This window comes from Arachis stenosperma, chromosome 5 (genome assembly GCF_014773155.1).
Source record: "Arachis stenosperma cultivar V10309 chromosome 5, arast.V10309.gnm1.PFL2, whole genome shotgun sequence".
Taxonomy (NCBI): Eukaryota; Viridiplantae; Streptophyta; class Magnoliopsida; order Fabales; family Fabaceae; genus Arachis; species Arachis stenosperma.
The window spans coordinates 99,369,372-99,378,376 of record NC_080381.1 but is presented as its reverse complement, the minus strand read 5'-3'; the positions used below and the strand labels follow the sequence as shown (position 1 = coordinate 99,378,376).

General features: G+C 36.0%; 1 non-coding gene across 1 annotated transcript; it reads left to right on the top strand.

The window, feature by feature from the left end:
* Positions 1-108, top strand: LOC130983515 (small nucleolar RNA R71). Its single transcript, XR_009087500.1, has one exon. It is a non-coding gene; the product is annotated as a small nucleolar RNA R71 (small nucleolar RNA).
* The last annotated feature ends 8,897 nt before the right edge of the window (positions 109-9,005 follow it).

Genomic DNA, 9,005 nt, shown 5'->3' with positions numbered 1-9,005 from the left:
AATCATGTGGTGGGGGCATGCTTCCAGAAGATTATTGAAGCGCTCTCAGTATTCAAAGAGAGTCTCACTGTCATCCTGAACAATTGTAGAGATATCCTTCCTTAGTTTATCAGTAACTTCAGATGGGAAGAATTTCTCCAGGAACTCTTTTCTGAGTGTATCCCAGTTGGATACGTTTGCTAAAGGTTGAGTGTAGTACCACTCTCTTGCTTTTCCCTCAAGAGAGAACGGAAAAGCTTTCAGCAGAATTGAAGTTTCATCAGCGCCATCATGCCTGACAGTAGAACAGGCTGCCTGAAAATCTCTCAAGTGCTTGATAGGCTCTTGAGCAGGTAGGCCATGAAACTTCGGCATCAAATTTAGCAGTGCGGTCTTTATTTCAAAATCCGTAGCTACCGCTGGATGATGCGCTTGAAACGGTTGTAGTGTAAAATCAGGAGCTCCTTCCTCCTGAATGGTAATTCTTCTAGCTGCCATATTTTCTGCACGTAAAACAACCGAATCAGTAGAACGGGGGCTGGTTTCTTCCTCAGATTCACTTTCAGATCTGCCCTCAGAGCGGACTAACCTACGCTGTTCTCGCCTTATTCGTGAAATTGTTCTTTCAATTTCAGGATCGAATACTAGCAAGCGCGGATCAGGAAGTGAACGTCTCATTTGACGGAAGAAACACGCAGCTCATAGTAGCAAAATTAAATAAAATGCAAATAAATAAATTCTAATTAATAAAATAAGCACTCTATTGCAACTCCCGGCAACGGCGCCAAAAATTGATGGTGAGTAGAAGCTGGTGAATTAAAAATTTATTAAAATGGTTGCGTTGCAAGTATAGTTCTTAACTCACCGAAAATCTGCCTATCAATTTAGAAATATGTCACTTAAAAGTTCAAATTAAAATTACTGGGAGTTTTATGTCCCAGGTCGTCTCCCAACGAGTTGCAGAAAAGTGTGCTGTTTTATTAATCAGATATTCCAAAAAAAAGTTGAGCTAAGTAAATTGGGAATTAAATTGAGGAATTTTAATTAATAAAAAATAAAAGGCCTTGACTGGGAATTGATTGGTTGGAATCTCTATCATTGATGGTGCGATTGTAAAATTAATTTATAATTAATAGTTGTTCCGTTTGGTTATCCCTTACTAGGTAAGAGAAAGTCAAACAAGTGGAAATGCTAGATTTGTTCACAAGTTGCAACTCACTTAGTTCAAAGGGATTGGCGTCTGTGACAGGATAGCAATCCAACATTTAACCCAATTACAAATTTTTCTTCCAATCCTTCCAACTCAAGAGTTCCTTTTAATCAACTCCCCATCAAGTAATGAAACTACTCACTCATTGTAAATAAAAAATCCATAGCATATAAAAGGGAATTAAAAGAAGACATGATTATTGGAATGGAAATTAAATTAAAAAGAAATAATCCTTGCATTAATTAATCATAAAAATATCTGACTGACAAAATTGAACATAACAATGAAAATGGAAGAATAAAACCAAGTTAAGAGAACAAACTAGAATGATAAAGTCTTGATGAGGAAATGACTCTTCTCAATGTTCCAATGCTAAGACCAATTGAAAATTAAAATTCTAAAAACTAGAGAGAAAAACCTAAGAGAGTGAAAAAAACTAGATCTAAAACTACTCAATGAATGTGTCTCCTGTTTCTGCATATTCTCTGACTCTAGTCTGTTGTTCCGGGCCGAAAACTGGGCCGAAATAGGGTCCAAAGTCGCTGGTTTCAGATTCTGCAGTTTATGCAGATCGCGCATGTCACGCGATCACGTCGTCCATGTGGACGCGTCGCTGGCGCTTTTTCTTTTCACGCGTTCGCGTCGTCCACGCTACCGCGTCGCTTATGCTTTTCAGTCCGCGTGGCCGCGCAAGCCATGCGGCCGCGTCACTGCGATTTATGTTCCATCGCGCGGTCGCGTGAGCCATGCGACCGCGTCACTTTTCGCTGGTTATCTCCTTCAATTCTTGTGTTCTTTCCATTTTTTTGCTAGCTTCCTCTCCAATCTCCGTCTCATTCATGTCCTATAAAGCCTGAGACACTTGACACACAGATTACGGCATCGAATGGAATAAAGGAGAATTAAAATTAAATAATTAAAGTCTCTAGGAAGCAATTTTCAAACATGTGATAAATTCAGGAAGGAAATCTAAATACATGCTAAATTGATGAATAAGTGGGTAAGAATCATGACAAAACCACACAATTAAACACAATATAAACTATAAAATAGTGGTTTATCACACCCTTCATTTCCACCATATTAAATGAATCCTCACCATCCATTTCTTCACCACCTTTCATTATAAATAACCTCCATTTGGTTTGAGCCTCACTCAAAGATATACTTCCTTGCATCCACATTTCACCTCTTGTGTTCCTTTGACTCCAAGTCTCACCTTTACACTTCTTCATTCAACCATTTCTTGTTTTACTTAATCAATCACTTATCTTCACTCTCAAGCTACACTCAAAACCGATAGATTGAAAAGCGCAACACTCCTAACGTAAACGAACAGTTAGAGAGTAAGATAAAGCGAAGAGATATACAAAAGAGTGCCAAAAATACATATATCAAGATCCAGGACTCGGTTTGCAAAGATAACCGGTCCAAGCATACAGTATACATAGATATATAGTAAGGAAATCCCAAAAGAATCCAACAGACGAAATACAAAACCTGTTTCTCCAAAATAACCTCTAAGAGGAGTAAATACAAAATATACATATACAGTGGAGAATATAAGTATCTAAACAAGTATATAATAATCAAAATAATATCCCCAAAGCTAAGGATCTTCGCCAAAAAGGAAATCTCCAGCATGCCTAAGCTATCTCTAATTTTCTTAACTTGCTCGGTAGTCTCAGCTATCAATTCCGGCCCTAACAAACTTTTCTCACCAACCTCATACCAGCATAGCAGAGACTGGCATTTCCTCCTATACAGAGCCTCATACGGAGCCATTCCGATGCTCGCATGGTAGCTATTATTGTACGCAAACTCCACTAGCGGCATATACCGATCCCAGCTCGCTGGTTGATCCAGAACACAATCCCTCAACATATCTTCTAGGGTTTGGATTGTCCTCTCAGATTGACCATGTAACATCCCTTCCAGCAAAATACCTTGCTTAAGTCAGGGTATTTCTATTAGAAAGAACGTTACGTGACCTTTTCTAATATTAACTACTTAATTACTGAGCCTTTGTATCGATTTCGCGTTTCAGTTTTAAGAAAATGCCAGAAAATTGTTTTTGTTCATTAAAGACATGTATCAAGGATAAACATTGCAAATAATAATAACAATCACAGAAGTATTATTATTATTAATTCTTATACATAGGAAGTCATATAAACCCAAATACAATACCTACCCCTCTGATAAAATAAAACTTCAAAGGAGAAGAGCGAGGGGACTCTATGAAAGCAATTAAAACCATAAAGAAAGCCTACTAATCGCTCGCAGCTTCAAATTGCGTCTTCAAACCTGTGTCACTGAAAGGGTGGAAAATTTGGGGGTGAGAACCAAACCACATGTTCTCAGTAGAGGTTGAGAATGCCGTAAAAGTAAAGAATAAAGCGCAAATAGTTAATTGCATTCATAGACATCTAAAAGGAAACTAACTTTCTTTAAAAGCATTAGTTAATTACTCAACATCCTAAATCCATATTTTTCTTGTAAAACTTTTAAAAGTTTCCTAGACTGTATGAATGACCAACCTGTTCCAAGCATAGGTTCATTAAGTCTATGCTGAACCAGTTTGATACTTTATACAGAACTAGACCTCAAACGTACCAATCACGGCCTCAGGCCCAAACAACTCAATCAATATCCAATCACCACAATCCAAACAATCAGTTATAAACACAGGTAATGAGGTTCAAACACAATCAAGAGCAGTTACATCAAGTATAGCAATTAGCAGTTAAACAGAATTATTCACTTAGGCAAACCAATTACAATATACACACCCAAACAATGTCACATAGATGCATATGATGAATGTCTAGTCCTAGTGCAGGCCATGAGCTCATGTGTCGGTTAGCACCTGCATTCCCGACATTTATCTGGTCACGAATCCACGATTTTCCGGATATGATTTTCCATTCAAATAAATGCGCATATAATTATTAGCAGCTCTATTGAGACAGCCTCTGCTTTCAACTCGCAGGAAATATACTCTTGGGAACGGAGAATTGCTGTAGGTATCTTAGTTTCCCTACAGAAGCTCTCGTGAATGGAAAATTTGCTGTAGGTATCCTAGTTTCCCTACAGAAGCTCTTGGGTTGCTTTAAGCAACAGATAAATAAACATTATCTCTTGGGTTGCATTAAGCGACAAATAAGCAAACAATATCTCTTGGGTTGCCTCAAGCAACAAACAAACATCTCTTGGGTTGCCTCAAGCAACAGATAATCATACAATAAGTACTTTACTCTTTTCTTTTTCTTTCATAATTGCAAATACGCAAGCGGGACTAGACCCACGCCCTTGCCAACAATCTCATAAACCAAATATTCTTTTCTTAAAAGAATCATTGAAGTTATTGTTATTAAATAAGCCTTGAATATTTATTTTGATTAAGTCCTTATATTTTTTATAAAAATTTGGACATAATCTCCTTTAAAAATAGGACTTATCCACCCTTACGGGTTCCTTCTTTCTCAATAATTCATCAGCCTCTTTCAGCATTTGCCACAGCAATATATTCTCAAAAATATTTGATAATAGAAGATCTATTTCTTAAAATCCATAACCAAAATAATTACCAACACAACTTGGCAGCCTGATTTCCATTTTATTTTTAAAATATCAAATGAATTCGGAATTACGCAAACTTTAAATCCATGCGACCGTCTCGGATTAAACTTTCTATTAAATCAAAAATCATGATTTTTCGTTGTCTCTAGCTTCGGGAATATAAGCAAAACCGTGACTGTTCTGCAGTGTTTTAAATCCAGAAGACAGCAGCAGCATACAACATTCGAAATTTCATATAAAATCCAAATTAAATCCAACCACCTTCAAAATTAATGTGGTTAAACATAACTTATCCAGATTTCTTTCTCAATTGGTTCCAGGGTCATACCATTTTTAATGAAGGAGTTACGTAGCTTGGAGGTTAGGTAATTTTCTGCAGAATTCTAGTTTACAAATCATTGAACATAACCTCTTCCAAGTCCCATAACTCACTTATTAAAACATGGAAAATCCTAAAATTTGAATCGTATATACTAAACATATTCAACTTTCACCTCCAATTGGTTTCATCTCAATATCATTCAAGAATTAAAAATTATAAAGTCTCAAAGTTACTGACTTAGAAAACAAAACCTGACTTTTACTGCATAATACATCTTACTTTAAAAATCCAAATCTTTAAAACCACAACTCTAACAATTCTAAATTTTTATGAAATTAAAGTGTTAAAACCATAGTTTCATTTAAAATTGGTTCCATTTCAAAATGCAAACCGGAGAATTTCTAATAGAGGAAACAATTTGCTCCTGTATTAAACGCTCAGCAGAAAAACCAGATTTGACATCCATAATTCAAAAATTCACCATAAATCATAAATTTAATGAAAGTCTCAAATTTACCAGTTTAGTTCCTTATATTCCCAAGTTTAACCCAGATTTGGTTCCACGCAATTCCGATAATCACAGAATTAGTTATAGCTTTTCAAAGTTGCTGACTCAGTTTAGAAGTTATGCAGAAAATCAGATTTTAGAATTCAACTTTGGAAAATCATAACTAATTCTCTAGTTGATACGAAACCTTAAAAATTGAGTTTTCACAATTATACTTAATATAATTTACTTAACACTTAAATTCTTATCATTTCAGTCACTATAGAGTCACTGATTCACTTTCAAAGTTGCCGTTTATTTTCAAGAAAACCTGATTTTCAGCAAACCATTTAGTATTCAAAATCCAACCCTTCAATACCCCTCAAGACCAATTCCAAATCAACCACCAACCAAGCTCATTAACATTACAATATACCAAATAATAGCTCAACAGCAACAAATCCAACGTAACTCATTAAAATTCAGTAATTCTCAACAATAAGTCATCAAACTATTCCCAATCCACATAATCAATCAATATCACCAATCAACAATTCCAAATCACAATCTCAACCATTCCAATCACAATTTCAGCCACAATTCAATATTCACATAATCAATCAATTACTCACAGCTATTAAATCTATTTGGAGTTATTCAATAAACCTTGTAGGCATTCTTAAATTAAAAATCGTTTTAAATCCCCTACCTCGATGTCGCAATTGCAGAATTTAACGCAATAGTTCCTTTTATTCCTAATTTGTGGCAGCAACCGCAACAGTGACGCCGATGACCCTCTGCAGCAGCGATGTCATCAACAATCGCGATAACAGTGGCTAGATGGAAACAAAAACATTTTTGGGGATTTTTCCTATAACAATGAAGCGACAAGCAGAGATAACAATAATCAAAATAGGTTGTGAGTGATACAGATTCAGATACAAGGATGAAGGAGGCTATGGTAACCAAGCAATACCAGGGCAGGGCTGAAATAGTTCATAGCAGCAACGATTCTTTCGGAAAATCGATCGTCACAGTCCACAGCTGCAGCAGCTTAATCAGTAATTAAAGAAAACAAGGAAACGAAGCCATAGCAGTAGAATTACGGTGATTACAACAACAGGGAAGATAGCTTCCTCCTCTACCTCAGCTCGTGATTCTGGCGGCGGAGCATCCTTCAACGACGCTGGCTAAGAGAACACCCACCACCACACGTTCTTCTCCTCCTCCAGTTGTTCACGATTCTCCCCCTCCTTAACCTAATCGACGGCGCAGCTTCGGAGATGATAGTGGCGGTCTCCATGGTGACGGTTGCTGCGAGCTCGACGGCAGCTGAACCAGCAGCAGAGGCAACGCATGGCAGCGACAACGATGAGTGAGTGAACGTCTCCTTCGATCTCTCTCTCTCTTCGCGGTTTTGCTTCTCTTCTTCTCTGGCTCTGACGACAGCAACGGCAACCGGCACAAGGAGCGGCACAGCGCGGCGATCCTCCTTCCTCTCTTCTTACTCTGTTCCGTCACTCTCTCTCCCTGTTCTCCGTTTCCCCCCTCGAGCTCCCCCTGTTCCCTTTCTTTCCATTCTGTGTTTGTGTTTATTTGTGAAATTAGGGTATCAATTAGGAATTTAGTGAAATTAGGATTTTATAAAGAAATAAAGATAGATATGAATAAATATTTTGATAAAATTGAAGAGTAGAGTAATTTTAAAATTAAATATACTCTATTAAAAATATATAAGAACATTATTTATTAATATATTGCTAAGTTCAATCAATTATTTCTAATTTTACATTATAAAATAAGCATATTAATCACATTTTTATAAAATATAGTTTAAACTCAATACTAATTATTCAAATTAAATAATATAACCTTTTATTATTTTTCTATCACCAAAACTTTAATTTCAATTTACAAAATATCTAATTATAATAAAATTACTTAAACTTTAAGTATTTATAAAAATCCATTTAATCATTCCTAATAAATAAATCTCCTAGAGCTCAAAGTAATAAAATAAACCATAATTTATTCATAATAGAAATTACTTAAATTAAATTATATAATACTTCCATCACTAAATTTTATTTCCAAAGCATATGAAATAACCAATTATAAAAATTACATAAGAATATTAATTAACTTAAACTCCAAATATTAATAAAACTAATTTAATTATTCTTAATTGACTAATTTATAAAATAAGATATCAAATTAATAAAATAAATCGTAACCCTTTCAGAATAAAAGTTACTTGAATTAAATTATACAATCCTTTCTAATTTTTCAATTACTAAAATTATACAAAATATTCCATTATAGAAAATTACTTAAGAATCTTATTTGATTTAAAACGAAATTATCTCCGAATCTATTTAATTATTTCTAATTAAATAATTTCTAAAATTATAAAGTTTAAACTCAATAAGGTAAAATCACAATTTATTTATATTTAGATTTTTCAAAAATGAGGGATGTTACAGACCATCTGTTTGAGGATGGTAAGCTGTACTTAAGCTTAAACGTGTTCCAAAAGCTCTCTGAAATGCACCCCAGAAACTCGAAGTGAAACGGGGATCTCTGTCAGAAATTATAGTCGTAGGCACACCATGAAGTCTCACAATCTCCTTGATATACAGGCATGCTAACTCCTCAAGAGTATAGTTCATCCGAATGGGTAGGAAGTGAGCCGATTTTGTCAGCCGGTCCACAATCACCTAGACAGCGTCAAAACCGGTTGTAGTCTTCGGCAATCCTGACACAAAATCCATCGCAATGCTCTCTCACTTCCATTGTGGAATCTCTAAGGGTTGCAACGTCCCAGACGATTTCTGATATTCAATCTTCACCTTTTGACAAGTTAAGCACTTTGAGACATATTCTGCCACATCATTCTTCATACCAGGCCACCAGAACATAGCCTTCAGATCGTGGTACATCTTAGTACTCCCAAGGTGAATAGAAAATCCACTCTTGTGTGCCTCCTTCAGGATATCTTGTTGCAAAGTCCCAACATCGGGCACAATGATTCTACCCTTGAACCTCCATAGCCCATCTTGATCCTCTGACACTCTCCAATGCTTCCCTTGTTCAATAGCTGGCAACACCTTCGGTAACACGTTATTGTTTTGATAAGCTTTAGGAGTTCGGATTTAAAATCACTTGGGATCTGTAATTGGCTCAAACACAGAGTTCTAGACACTCCCTGAACACCGATCTTCAAACTCTCGAATGCCTTGAATAACTCTTCTTCTCGAAGCATCATCCAAGAAGCATACAGCGATTTCTGACTTAGCGCATCTTCCACAACGTTCGCTTTTCCCGGAAGGTAGTACAACTCAAAGTCGTAGTCCTTCAGTAACTCCATCCACCTCCTCTGAAACATATTAAGCTCTTTCTGATCAAAGAGATATTTCAAGCTCTTG